Source organism: Pristiophorus japonicus, chromosome 4 (assembly GCF_044704955.1).
Source record: "Pristiophorus japonicus isolate sPriJap1 chromosome 4, sPriJap1.hap1, whole genome shotgun sequence".
NCBI classification, from domain to species: domain Eukaryota; kingdom Metazoa; phylum Chordata; class Chondrichthyes; family Pristiophoridae; genus Pristiophorus; species Pristiophorus japonicus.
This window is the reverse complement of record NC_091980.1, coordinates 130,525,914-130,541,232: the sequence shown is the minus strand read 5'-3', so window position 1 is coordinate 130,541,232 and position 15,319 is coordinate 130,525,914. Positions and strand designations below refer to the sequence as shown.

Below are 15,319 nucleotides of genomic sequence, written 5' to 3'. Positions count from 1 at the left end.
TCCAGAGTCACAGGTTTAATTGGATTCTCTATTCTTTGGGCATTTTAATTCAGCTATCGGAAACACTTAAACCATAAGTGCTCCCTTTATAAGGGGGAATAAACTGTCAGATCCACATTATGACAAAACTAACATAAAAACTTTAAAAATTTACACTATTTCCCTGTATCCACGCTGCGCTCCCCTCCCTCTGGTGCCCTCCGGTGACGGAAAGCCTCAAGCATACCGGCAGACACCGCGTGCTCCCAATCCAGGGATACCCGGGCACGGATATAGCTGCGGAACAAAGGCAGGCAGACAGAGAGAACACCCTATCGACCGTGCTCTGCCTGGACCAGTTAATGGCCACCTTGAAAGATTCATTGAATCCTCTGTTGTTTGCGATTCAGTGTCTTTTTAAGAGTTCTGGATTGTTCAGTAGGTTGGTCATTTGCAGGTATCTGCGGGTTTGAAGCAACATCCAAACAGCTCATTGGATATTTGTCTGATAGACTGAGGCGATAGACAGAGAAGTCGAGAAAGGGAAGTGAAGTGACAGAAATGGACCATGTGAAGGTGAGTGAAGGGTGGAAATTGGGAACATAGTGAATTAATTGTTCCAGTTTATTGTGAAAACAGGAAACAGCACCGATATTATCAATGTGCTGGGAAAAGAGGTGAGGGAAGGGCTCTGGTGGGATTTAATACAAGGATAAGAATCTTGAATTTGAGGCGCTGTCAGACCGGGAGCCAATGATGGTCCACAAGCACAGGGGTTATGGGTGAGTGGGACTCGGTGTGTGTTAGGATACGGGCAGCAGAGTTTTGGATAAGCTTAAGTTTATGGAGCATGTAAGGCCAGCAGGAGAGCATTGAAATAGTCAATTCTAGAGATAAAAAGGCACAGATGAGTGTTAACCATTGGCGCAGTTCTGAGCTCAGAGCGAGGAATACCTGCAGCTGAACCCATCATCATAGGCAGTCACTCAGCATCGAGGAAGACTTGCTTTCTCTCCTAAAGTGAGTTCGTTGGTGGCTGAACAGTCCAACATGAAAGCCACAGACCCTGTCACAGATGGGACAGATATTCGTCGGGGGAAGGGGGTGGGTGGCACTGATTTACCACACCTTCCTTCCGCTGCCTGACCTCTTCACGCTTGCAGCGTTGAGATTCGAAGAGCTCAACGCTCTCCCGGATACACTTTTTCCAACTAGGATGGACTTCGGCCAGAGTCTCCCAGGCATCAGTGGTGCTGTCGCACTTCATCAGAGAGGTTTTGAGGGTGTCCTTGTAACGTTTCCGCTGCTTAACTTTGGCTCGTTTGCCATAAAGGAGTTCCGCATAGAGCAGTTGCTTCGAGAGTCTCATGTCTGGCATGTGGACATAGAAACATAGAAACATAGAAAATAGGTGCAGGAGTAGGCCATTCGGCCCTTCTAGCCTGCACCGCCATTCAATGAGTTCATGGCTGAACATTCAACTTCAGTACCCCATTCCTGCTTTCTCGCCATACCCCTTGATCCCCCTAGCAGTAAGGACCAAGTGGCCTGCCCAGCAAAGCTGATCACATGTGGTTAGTGCTTCAATGCTGGGGATGTTAGCCTGCGCGAGGACACTGATGTCGGTGCATCTGTCCTCCCAGGGAATTTACAGCATCTTAAGGAGGCATCTTTGGTGATATATCTCCAGCGACGAGATGTGCCTTCTGTAAGTCATCCATGCCTCTGATCCATACAGTCGGGTGGGTATTACTGCAGTCCTGTATAGCGTGAGCTTGGTGGTAGGTTTGAGGGCCTGGTCTTCGAACACTCCTTTCCTCAGGCAGCTGAAGGCTGCACTGGCGCACTGGAGGCGATATTGAATCTCCGCATCGATGTCTGCCTTTGTTGACAAGAGGCTCCCACGGTATAGGAAGTGGTCCACATTGTCGAGAGCCACGCCGTGAATCTTGATGTCTGGGGGGCCGTGCTGTGCGGCGAAGACAGGCTGATGGAGGCACTTTCCCTTATGGATGTTAAGTGCAAGGCCCATGATTTCATATGCCTCAGTGACGGCATCGACTAAATCCTGGAGTTCAGCCTCAGAATGTGCGCAGACGCAGGCGTCGTCCGCATAGTGCAGTTCAACGACAGAGGTTTGGGTGGTCTTGCACTGGTCTGGAGAGGGCATAGGTTAGAAACATAGAAACATAGAAAATAGGTGCAGGAGCAGGCCATTCAGCCCTTCTAGCCTGCACCGCCATTCAATGAGTTCATGGCTGAACATGAAACTTCAGTACCCCCTTCCTGCTTTCTCGCCATAACCCTTGATCCCCCGAGTAGTAAGGACTTCATCTAACTCCCTTTTGAATATATTTAGTGAATTGGCCTCAACTACTTTCTGTGGTAGAGAATTCCACAGGTTCACCACTCTCTGGGTGAAGAAGTTTCTCCTCATCTCGGTCCTAAATGGCTTACCCCTTATCCTCAGACTGTGACCCCTGGTTCTGGACTTCCCCAACATTGGGAACATTCTTTCTGCATCTAACCTGTCTAAACCCGTCAGAATTGCTTCCCACTGCTTCTGTATATTATTTCCACTCCAGCAGGAAGCTTGTTGCCAGTGAGGTGGAGTTGGCAGCGAGGAAGATTGAGAAAATCTTTGGAGCGATGAAGCAGCCCTGTTTGACCCAGCTTCGGACGTGGAATGGGTCTGTAACAAATCCGCTGATTAGGATCACGGCATGCATGTCGACGTGGAGCAGGCGAAGAATGTTGATAAACTTTTGGGGGTATCCAAAATGGAGGGAGGACGCTCCATAAGCCCTCACGGTCGACAGTCTCAAAGGCCTTTATAAGATCAAAAAATGCCATGTACAAGGGCTGGCGCTGCTCCCTGCATTTTTCCTGCAATTGGCGTGCTGCGAAGATCATGTCCGTTGTTACCCGTAGGGGACGAAATACACACTGTGACTCCGGACGGAGCTCCTCGGCCACAGGGAGAACACAGTTGAGGTGAACTGAACCACATCCCTGTGCAGCATGTTAAATTTAAAGAGAACCTTGGCAAGACAACACTTGGAGTATTGCGCACAGTTCTGATCTCCATAGATTATATAGAAAGTTAGAATGAATAATCTAAGAGAGACTTCAAAGAAACTTCTTTACTCAGAGAGTGTTCAGAATTTTTAACTCGCTATCAAAAGGAATAGTTGAGACAAAAAGCATAGACAGTGTTTAAGGTGAAGCTGGATAAACACATGAGGGAGGAAGGATTGGCAGGATATGCTGATAGGGTTAAATGAAGTTGGGAGGAGGCTCAGTGTGTGAAGTCAAGTCCTCTCAGTACTTCGCTCTCCATGCTCATGATTGAAAGACAATTAAATCGATCTTGTCTCATTCGGTTCCTCACCTCATCCTAGATGCGTTTTACGTTCAAGAAGGACCGCTCACCACTGCAATTTGCCAGGCTGAATGGCCTTTTTCTGTGCTGTAAATTCTATGTAATTCTTAAAACAAGGGCATCTGTAAAGTTTTTCACATCGAGTGAGCTGAAGAATTTATTTTATCTGAAACATGAAGCCGTGAAACTCATCAGCACGCAAAACCCAACATGACTTGTAGAATTGTGACTCATCAATGTATGAATTGTGGTGACATCGATAGTCCAAAAGTGCCATTAAGAGGTGCAAAGAGTGCGGTAACATCGTGGTTAAGTTACTGGACAAGTAATTCAGAGGCCTGGACTAATAATCCAAAGTCCCACCATGGCAGCTGGGGAATTGAAATTCAGTTAATTAAATTAAAATCAGGAATAAAAGGCTAGTATCAGTAATGTTGCCCAGGGAGCTATCGGATTGTCATAAAAACCAATCTGCTTCACTAATGTCCTTCAGGAAGGAAATCTGGCCGATATGATTCCAAACCCAAAGCAATGTGGTTGAGTCTTAACTGCCCTCTGAAATGGCCAAGCAAGCCGATCAGTTATAACAAACCGTTACAAGAAACAATAATTCGAATAAAACAGGATGGACAACCCGGCATTGACCTCGGCACCGGCTTCTGACATGACAATGGTACACCCAGCCCAGTCGACCCTGCAAAGTCCTCCTCACTAACATCTGGTATCTTGTGCCTAAATGGGGAGAGCTGTCTCACAGGTTAGTCAAGCAACATCCTGACATAGTCATAATCACAGAATCATACCTTTCGTCCAATGTCCCAGATTCCTCCTTCACCATCCCTGCGTATGTCCTGTCCCACCAGAAGGGCAGACACAACAGAAGTGGCGGCTCAGTGGTATACAGTCGGGAGGGAGTAGCGATAGGAGTCCTGAACATTTAATCTGGAACCTATCAAGTCTCATGGGTTTAGGTCAAGCTTGGACATGGAAACCTCCTGCTGATTACCACCTACCACCCGCGCTCAGCTGATGAATCCGTACACCTCCATGTTGAAGGCCACTTGGAAGAAGCACTGATATAGCAATAGGCTTCAATGTCCATCACCAAGAGGGGCTCGGTAGCACTGAGCAAGCGGGCTGAGTCCTGAAAGACATAGCATCGAGATTGGGCTTCCGACAGATGGTGAGAGAATCAACACAAGGGAAAAACCTACTGATCTTATCCACAGCAATCTACCTGTCACAGATTCATCTGTCCATGACAGCATTGGTAGCAGTGACCACCACACAGTCCTTGTGGAGACAAAGTCTTGTCTTCACACTGAGGACACCCTCCTTTGTGGTGAGTGGTTTGACCAGTGTTAAATGGAATAGATTCAAAACAGATCTCGCAGCTCAAAACTGGGCATCCATGAGGCACTGTGTCATTAGCAACTGCAGAATTGTATTGCACCACAATCTGTAAATTCATGGCCACACCTCTAGCCAAGCTGTTCCAGTACAGAGACACTGGCATCTACCCAACAATGTGAAAAACTGCTCTGGTACGTCCTGTCCAGAAAAAGCCAGACAAATCCATTCAGGCCAATTACCGCCCCATCAGTCTACACTCAATCATCAGCAAAGTGAGGGAAGATTTTGTCATAGAAACATAGAAACATAGAAACATAGAAATTAGATGCAGGAGCAGGCCATTCAGCCCTTCGAGCCTGCACCACCATTCAATAAGATCATGGCTGATCATTCAACCTCAGTACCCCTTTGCTGCTTTATCTCCATACCCCTTGATCCTTTTGGCCGTAAGGGCCATACCTTACTCCCTTTTGAATATAGCCAATGAACTGGTCTCAACAACTTTCTGCGGTAGAGAATTCCACAGGTTAACCACTCTCTGAATGAAGAAGTTTCTCCTTATCTTGGTCTTAAATGACTTGCCCCTTATTCTTAGACTGTGACCTCTGGTTCTGGAACTCCCCAGCAATGGGAACATTCTTCTTGCCTCTAATCTGTCCAATCCCGTCAGAATTTTATATGTTTCTATGAGATCCCCTCTCAGTCTTCTAAACTCCAGTGGATACAAGCCCAGTTGATCCAGTCTCTCCTCATATGACAGTCCTGCCATAGAAACATAGAAACATAGAAACATAGAAAATAGGTGCAGGAGCAGGCCATTCAGCCCTTCTAGCCTGCACCGACATTCAATGAGTTCATGGCTGAACATGAAACTTCAGTACCCCCTTCCTGCTTTCTCGCCATAACCCTTGATCCCCCGAGTAGTAAGGACTTCATCTAACTCCCTTTTGAATATATTTAGTGAATTGGCCTCAACTACTTTCTGTGGTAGAGAATTCCACAGGTTCACCACTCTCTGGGTGAAGAAGTTTCTCCTCATCTCGGTCCTAAATGGCTTACCCCTTATCCTCAGACTGTGACCCCTGGTTCTGGACTTCCCCAACATTGGGAACATACTTTCTGCATCTAACCTGTCTAAACCCGTCAGAATTTTAAACGTTTCTATGAGGTCCCCTCTCATTCTTCTGAACTCCAGTGAATACAATCCCAATTGATCCAATCTTTCTTGATAGGTCAGTCGACAATAATCTGCTCACCGATTCCCAGTTTGGGTTGTGCCACGACCACTCAGCTCCTGATCTCGTTGCAGCCTTGGTCCAAACATGTACAAAGGAGCTGAATTACAGGTGAGGTGAGAGTGACTACCTTTCACAGCAAGGCAGCACCTGATGGAGTGCGGCATCAAGTAGCCCTTGCAAAATTGAAGTCGATGTGAATATCGAAAACTCTCGATGAGCTGGACTCATATCTAGCACAAAGGAAGTGGTTGTTGGAGGTCAATCATCTCAGTCCCAGGACATCTCTGAAGGAATACCTCAGGGCAGTGTCCTTGGCCCAACTATCTTAAGCTGCTTCATCAATGAACTTCCCTCCATCATAAAGGCCAGAAGTGGGAATGTTTGCTGATGATTACACAGTGTTCTGTTCCATTTGCAAGACATCAGAAAATGAAGCAGTCCATGCCCACATGCAGCAAGACCTGCTTGACATTCAGTGTGGGGCTGATAATGGGCAAGTAACAATGGCACCACACAAGTGCCAGGCAATGACTATCTGCAAAAAGCGAGAGTCTAACCACCTGCCCTTAACATTCACTGCCGCTGAATTCCCCAGCATTAACCCCTGGGGATCATCGCTGATCAGGACCTGAACTCGCCCAGCCACATAAATACTCTGGTAATAAGAGCAGGCCAGAGGCTGGGTATTTTGCGGTGAGTGTCTCACCTCCTGACACCTAACGTCTTTCCAGCATCGACAAGGCACAAGTCAGGAGTGTGGTGGAATACTCTCCACTTGACTGGCTGAGTGCAGTTTCAGCAATCATCAAGAAGCTCGACACCATCCAGGACAAAGCAGGCAGCTTGATTGGCATCCCATCCACCACCTTCCACATTCACTGCTTCCACCACCGGTGCACCATGGCTGCAGTGTGTACCATCGACAAGATGCACTGCAGCAACTCGCCAAGGCTTTTTCAGCAGCACAAGCCATCCCACGAGCTCTAGCAATTAGAAGGACAAGGGCAGCAGAAGTTTGGGAATACTATCGCCTGCAAGTTCACCTCCACGTTATATTTCCAAGTCAGGTTGGTTTATATCACCATTCCTTTTTCGTCACTGCGGCAAAATCCAGGAACTCCCTCCCAAAAAGCACTGTTGGAGTACCTTCACCACAAGACTGCAGCGGTTCAAGAAGATGGCTGACCAGCACCTTCTCAAAGGCAATTAGTGACGGACAATAAATGCTGTCCTTGAGCTCAAACATTGCGGGTCTTGAAAGCTGTTACTCACTTCTTTACCCACACAGCTGAACAGAAAATCCACAGCAGCAGCGGTGCGTTTACTGAGCTACCCGCAGTAATAACTCTGAATGCAAAGAGCATAGATGCATTTAAGGGAAAGCTTGATCAACACAAAGGGGAAAGGAATAGAAGGATATGCTAATAGGTCTAGATGAAGTGGGGTGGGACAAGTTTCACATAGAGCATAAACCACAGCATGGCCCAGTTGGCCCAAATGGTCTTTTTCCTGAGCTGCAAATTGTAAGTAATTCTTAAAACACGAGCACCTGTAAAGTTTCACATCGAGTGAGCAAGAGATTTGTTGATACATGAAGCCATCAAACCCATCAGCACGCAAACCCAGGCCGACTCGTGGAACTGTGGCTCATCAATATATGACAGTTTGTAACATCAATAGCCGAAAGGCACTTGAGTGTTGCCAAGACATTAACCTGGAATGTCTGTGCATGGCTATTTAATTGCACTCAACACAGTTCTCAGTTAAATTCCTAAAAATAACTCGGAAACACTGGATTATTGGAGCAGCAGTACCATTTGTATCCATTCATAGCCATGAAGGAGAGAAATGGAGATCTAATCCAGGGTGTTAGTACCACTGTGAATTTCATTATTAACAAAAAAAAAATTGATAGGCTTATAAATTGAGTGCTTAGGCATTGTGGCCAGAAATGGGTTTAACATTTTGTGCCTTTTGCTTTGTGGAATTAAATACATTTACACCTTCCCCAAGTATTAAATGTTGTTGGAGTATCGTTAGTCTTGCAATACCTTATTCATGTTTGAATGGAGGTTGTGTTGGCAAGTTATTCAACCATTAGGGGAGCAGACGGAAGAGAAGCTGTCCCAGAACGACTAGGGTATCCACACGAAGCACTGAAGCTATGACAGCAAGTTGATGCCAGCTGTTGCTTTCCCTCCTCACCCAATTGTAGTGCCCAGGGTTCAGTGTGCTGAGATATTGCTTTTCTGCCTACAAAGCTTAACAGCAAGCCGATAGCAGCAGTGGTGAATCCCATTACTGAACGACCTGCATAACTGAAGAGGATCTGTTGCAGCGATTGAATACAAACTGCTGTTCGTTCACGAGGCAGATAGACTAAATAGGAAGCTAATGCAGGACTTCTTCATTCGACTGAAATGGTGCAGCAATGAATTACTGGCAAATTGGTCCTGAATTTAGCAGATGTTACATCTTGTTGGATTGAATTCTCCTTTGTAAAAACCAGATCGTTGGAACAGGTAATTGTATACAGCTTATCAGTCCCAAGCTCTAGACATGCCTTCCTAAACATCTCTGTACCTTCTCAATACATACCTCTGACCAGACTTTTGGTAACTGGGCCAATATCCCCTGGGACTGTCAGTTGTCCAAACACACCATTGAACATTTTAGATCTTATAACAGGTGCCTGAATGGCCCAGTCAATACATAGACATTACACAAGGGGGAAAACATATTTCATAAGACTGAATCCCATATAAATGTTGCACAGGTCAGTGTAATTCTTGTTTGATAGAAACCAAGTTATGTTAAATGAAAAATAAGTAACCACTCAAATTTACAAGGTGACAAAACACAGCCCAATGTTGAACAGTTTATTTACTGTTATGGGTTTCAGCTCTTTTTGTACAAAGTCACAAGCATTCATTCCCTACAGTATAGGGGCCTGATTATATAAATACAAGTACTAAACACAATAAGCTTGATCCCAGTCAGTTTAGTCACTCTCCCCCAGAGTGTGCTTGTCAAAAAGGTACACTCCCATGCCATTCTCAGGGGCTCCCAGTCTCTTCAGGTTGGTGATGTGATCACCAAGCTTCTTGATCATCTTGACTTGTTCATCCAAGTAGTGGGTCTCCAGGAAGTCACACAACTGAAAGAGAAGAGGGAAATGAGTTATGGCCAGTAATAGATATCAAGGATCAGTGCATCCCCCCCAAGTTAGGATTTTAATTCTCTAGGAGTGGAGAAGGATCAGGTAGGGCATTTGAAATTGATGTACATTTGCTCTAATGATCCAGTTGCTACTGTGCAATGTGCAAGGGGTTTTCACAGGGTTGTTGTTGTGCCTTGGGTGTCTCTCTCTGGGCTTCTGCCCTCACAGCTTATGCCTGACCTGTGAGGTACCCTGAGTGCTGCAAGAGCACCCCTGGAGAGACTGTATCCACAGCTTATGAAGGGGGTTTTGAGACTCGTGCGTCCCCACAGCTTTTGCCTAGCCTGTGAGGCACCTGTGAGTGTCAAACACTCCTAACACCTTCTTCCCTAGCCTGTGACACACAGTTGAGCGTTTTCAAGGCACTCCTAGCTTCCCTTACACAGTTCTGACATAAGACTCACGATCAGGAGATGTAATACAATAGAACTGAGACAAGGTGATTCCAAGAGGAACTTTAGGCTTCCAATTTATTTGACAAGGTGTAATTCAACAAACAGCAAACCAACAAAACAATCCCCCTAAATCCCACAAAAACAGACCCAACAAAAATCTTTACACCAGTTTAGCAGTACAATGCCCAACCTCCCACCTTTCCTGGCCTAACTGAGTTGGGAGTTCTGGGGACCGGAGGTTATACTCACTACTGTGCCTTCCGCAGTCTGGTGGTTTGTTTCTTCTATCTTCGGACACTGGTTTTCCTTCAGTGTCGAGAGGCTTGTGGTTGTGGTTGTTGAATCATGAGGGCAGGGAAAATCATCATTTCTTTTTTCACTACGTCAGAAACCCCTTGTTGATAGCCAGATTATCCAGTCCGCCTCTCCTGCTGAAGTCGATTCTTCTCATTGGTGGACTTTTGATTTTGAAAAATGCAGCAGTTTGAGGTTTTTAGGTTTTTTTTCCCCCACTGATCTTAACCTACTCAAGGTTTGAGTGGGTGTTGATTGCATTCGCCTCCTGCAGCCATTGTGCTAATCTGGCCTGAGCCAGATATTTCTATGCCTGATGAAAAAGGTGTTGGAATATGTATGTGGCATTGTTTAAATGCTAATGTTTTCAAGGGGCAAGTTTCGAGGGTATACAGTTCCCAGACAATTTGATTAGTTCCAATGTCCAAACTGGCCCTTTTGATATTGACTACATCCCTTTTCTTGCAGACCTTTTAAAAAATCCCAAATTCGATTAAAGTTCATAGTTTCTTCCATGTGCACTTGAGGATTTCAAACTTTTTGGTAGATCGTTCCAAATTAAATTCACTTTCCTTTGAGTCCAAACACTGGGGGGGTCTCCATTTGTGTCCCAAAGTTTTCCTTCCATCGGTTTCAATTCACAGCACAGACTGATCCCACAGCCCTTTTCCTTCTGGGTAAAATGAGGGGGTTTTCATCCTCCCCTACAAATGAGAGCTCAGATCCTGGAAACATTGGGACCCATTTATGTCTCAATGTCCATAGTTGGCCAACTTCATGGTCCTCTCCCCCACCCCCTGAAGAACCCAAGAGAGACCACCCCCCCCTAAAAACAAAGCTATTGGACATGGAGCACTTTTGAAACAGCTCAAGGATAGCAATGTTCCACCACCTCCAAGTTGCCCAGAAACCCACATGAGGAACTTACATGAGGGTCAGTGCTCCCAGTGGAGATTGTGTGCAGATCCAGCAGACTCTGGTTCACATTCTTCTCCATCTGCATAGCTCTCTGCATTGCATCCAGACCATTGCTCCACTCATCCTGCTCTGGTTTCTGAAGAGGAAAATCACAGGTAGTTCACTTACAATGGAACAAACAAAATACAAAAGACAGTACAAAGAAAAATAGGATAAAAAAGCAACCAGAAGTCCATTTTACCATAAACAATGTGTCACAGGAATATAGAATTACTGAATTCCACTACCACAGAATCAATTGCTTTAGGAGGTATTTGAAACAATCAGGTCTAAGGGTATCCAGACAGAAGGCCACTAAATAATTGAACCAAACCTTGATGTCAGACAAGATGATCCGTCCTCCACGGCGATTCTGGAATTGCATCAGTTTCTCAGCATGCTCACGTTCCTCATGTGACTGCTCCTTGAAGAACTCAGCAAAGTGACACAGGGCAACATCATCCCGGTCAAAGTAGAAGGACTGCAGAGAGAAATTAAGACAGCCTATTTAGACCTTGATCTTCATATACAATGCAAGAGTTATTTTTCCCCAGAATGAATGAATTCTTAAAAAGATAGACACCATTTGTAAACTAGCAAAATGCCATTGACTTCATCAATTGGAGTTGAGCCTCACCTCCCCATAGCATGATGAAAGTTTTTCCTTTGCTGGTTGAACATATAAAACTAAAGTTCAGGATTACATTTCATGTCCAGTCAAACTAAATTCTACTCCTGGATAAGCAATAACTCCTCTACTTTCTGCCATTCACACAAGAGTGTGTCAGTCATGAGGTGGATGTGAAAGATCAAGGAGGAGAGATTGAGCAGACTGAGCCTCTATTCAAGGTTCAAAGGATGAGAGGTGATGTCATTAGGAATGTACAAAATTCTTACAGGACTTGAAGGATTGGATGCAGGGAGGATGGTTCCCCTTGCTGGAGAGAGACTAGAACCAGGGGTCATTGAGGACTGAGATGAGGAGAAATGTCTTCACTCAGTGATGACTCTTTGAGCCTCCACAGCTCCTGGGTTAGAGAATTCCAGTCATTGAGTATATTCAAGAGCAATAGATTTTTGGATAGCAAAGGATATGGGGACAGTGCAGGAGGTGGAGTTGAGGTACAAGATTAGCAATGATCTTAGTGAATGACAGGAGTCAGCCATTGGTCCCTCAAGCCTTCTCCATGTTCTAGATACTACTGCAAGGAGCTCTCTGCAGTGCCCTGGCTAATATTTATCCCTCAACCAACACCACTAAAACAGATGATCTGATCATTATCTCATTTCAGTTTGTGGGAGCATCCTGTGCACTAATTGGCTGCTGCATTTCCCACATAACAGGTAACTACACTTAACTCCTTCATTGGCTACAAAGCATTTGGGATATTCCAAGGTAGTGAAAGGCATTATAGAAATGATTCTTCTTCCATTCTAAATCAAAGTTTGGACATGGAGTGAGAAAAATCCTCCACTCTAGTAGTTTACACAACAATAGTGCAAGAGATCTCAGCAGTGAGCAGGGCTCCAACAGCAGGATTCTCAGTACATCACCTCCAATTAATGAGAGCACTAATGAGAACCTACCCACATTTCACTCACTGCAGTCCCCCACTGAAACTGAACATTGTCTCAGGTCAACAGGCCCCTGACCAGGTTTGTGCTCTTCTGTCACACTCAGGCAGCAGCTGCGCTGATTTCCGATATTAAACCTCAATAGAGGGCAGCTGCTGTAGGGAGCAGTCCATGAACTCAACAAGATCCCCTGTATTACACAGTTGAAGTTCTCACTGCCCAAAGACTCTGCTCCCCCAGGGAAGGAAGTCAAGAGAAATACAACTTAAAGCCAATTCATTGAACTGGAGAATTAACAACTTTTCAGAATGCAGCAACAAAGAATACACAACTCAAACATAGGAGGAACAGAACTCCATGTTGATCTGCTTGTTGACAGCAGCCTCACAGTCCTTGTGGTAGTTCTGACGCACTTGGGAGGCCATCTTCTCTATCTATATTTCACTATCACCTACACAGTTCAAGAACTCACTCTATCTTGCACAAGCTACTGTATTTATACTATTGGAACAGCTGCATTCAAACAGGGTATGACATCACCAATGATGATTGACAATCCCTCAGAGCCAATCAGGAATCTTCACTGAATTGAGGCACCAATTAACAAAGGAGAGGGGGCTCGGCGGAGGGGGCTGGGGAAGATCAGTCTTGCAGATGTCACTGCCTTTGGGTTCCTTGAACGTCTTCAAATCTGAAAGTGTGCTGTTGTTTCAAGCTCTCACTTGAATGAAATGATAATGTTCTACTTTCGCCAAAGGAGTTTTTCACAATCTGGCGAAGTTTGTTACTTGCAAGTTTCTGTGGCACTGAGACAATATTCAAAGCAATCAAGTCGTCTTGGTGCATTTACAAACCAAGCATTGGCCAGTGGAATGGGAATTCCATCTTGTGGGTGGTGTGAACTTCCCCCAGTTCGAATATAGAGAATGGGCATGTGTCTGAGGATTGGCTACATGGGGGCATCAACGATCTGTCATTTTTATTCTCATGGAATGATGCCTGGTAAAATTCAATATATTGAGTGAGAATGAGAGGGAATGAACATGACTGAACACATTGTCACCCACATCTCCATTTGATAGAGGGATTCAAAATCATGAGGTGTCTGGACAGAGTCGATAGACAGGAACTGTTCCCATTGGCAGAAGGGTCGAGAACCAGAGGACACAGATTTAATGTGACTGGCAAAAGAACCAAAGGCGACATGTTTACACAGCGAGTGGTTGGGATCTGGAATGCAATGCCCGAGAGGGTGGTGGAGGTAGACTCAATCGTGGCTTTCAAAAGGGAATTGGATAAGTACCTGAAGGAAAAATTAATAGCAGGGTTGCAGGGGAAGGGCGGGGGAGTGGGTCTAGCTGAAGTGCTCTTGAAGAGAGCCGGCACGGGCTCGACAGGCCGAATGGCCTCCCTCTGTGCTGTAACCATTCTATGATTCTATGATTTGCTCCGGCATGTTTTGGGGCAGGCTTGATGGACCAGCTGGTCTTTTCCTGCCCCTCAATTTGATGTGTTAGACGAGTCCTTTTACAGTCGGTTTTCAGTGACTCGAAAGAATATTTAAATCTGATTGAAATGATGAATATTTAAATCTGATTGAAATGATGAGGCTCAGATATGCTCTAACTGTCTGGCTCATCATAGATTCTATCAGCACAGAAAGAGGCCATTCGACCCATCGTGCCTGTGCAGGCACTTTGTAAGAGCGATCCAATTAGTCCCACTCCTCAGCTCCTTCCCCATAGCCCTGCAACTTTTGTCAAGTGTATATGCAATTCCCTCTTCAAAGTTACTGTTGAATCTGATTCCACCGCCCTTTCAGGCAGCGCGTTCCGGATCACAACAACTCCCTGCGTTAAAATAATCGTCCTTATCTCTCCCCTCTGGTCATTGACCTTTCATGCTGGTGTATCCCGGAGATCCAAAGCCGTGACGTCTGATTTCAGTGCAGAAGTGTTTCAGTCCTGGATGAGCTGATGAGAGGTGTTCCCTTGGATTAAAACTCTGCTTTCGATGAGGCAGAGAGTGCGGCAGTGATTCAGATCCGGAGCCACCAATCACACCACAGACACTACCCTTTCGGGGGAGATGCCACCAATGAGCACAGTTGACCCACTTGAATCAAACATGAGTCTGTACAACAATCCCTCAGTACTGCCCTTCAGACAGTGTGGCAATCCCTGAGTGCTGCTCCTCCGACAGTGAAGAATCCTGTGAGTACTGCCCCTCTAACAGTGCTGCACTCCCTCAGTCCTGCCCCTCTGACAGTGCGGCACTCCCTCAGTACTGTGTGTCTGTGTGCGTGTGTGGAGGCAGGGTCATTGAATACATTTAAGGTGGAGATAGATAGATTTTTTAACAATAGCGGAGTCAAGGGTTATGGGGAACAGGCAGGAAAGTGTTGAGACCAAGATCAGACCAGTCACGATTTTACTGATTGGCGGAACAGGCTCGAGGTGCCAAATGGCATACGAATGTTATGTAAACCTCTCTGCCTCCTTTAAGACACTAAAATGTACCTGTGGTCCCACTGCCTTATGTGGCTGAACAAACGTGATCATTTTCAATTGTTGGATTACAGCATTGCAATGCTCGATTGAAATGCATGAATAGAATTTGCAAGATATACTCTTATGGATTAATGCTTGGTAGTCACAAGACACCAGAGGGCGCTGCGGTCGGAGATCATCGGGCTGTATACACGTGGCATGTGTGCTTGATCACCTGTATATAAGCTGGGTGTCTTTGTCACACTGGCACTGGAATAAAGATGGATGATATTGCACCTGAGTGAGTTTACAGTAACCAGATTTTTGAGTCATTACATATACATGCAAGTGAAATTAGGTCTTCAACATGTCAGAATAGCTATCGTAGATTGGGTATTGTACAATGAGAAGGGGTTAATTAATAGTCTTTTTGTGCG

The 15,319-nt window shown here is 45.5% G+C and overlaps 1 pseudogene; it reads right to left on the bottom strand.

Moving 5' to 3' along the window:
* Positions 1 to 8,953: 8,953 nt before the first annotated feature.
* On the bottom strand, positions 8,954 to 12,818 carry LOC139262594 (ferritin, higher subunit-like; annotated as a pseudogene).
* Between the last annotated feature and the right edge of the window lie 2,501 nt (positions 12,819 to 15,319).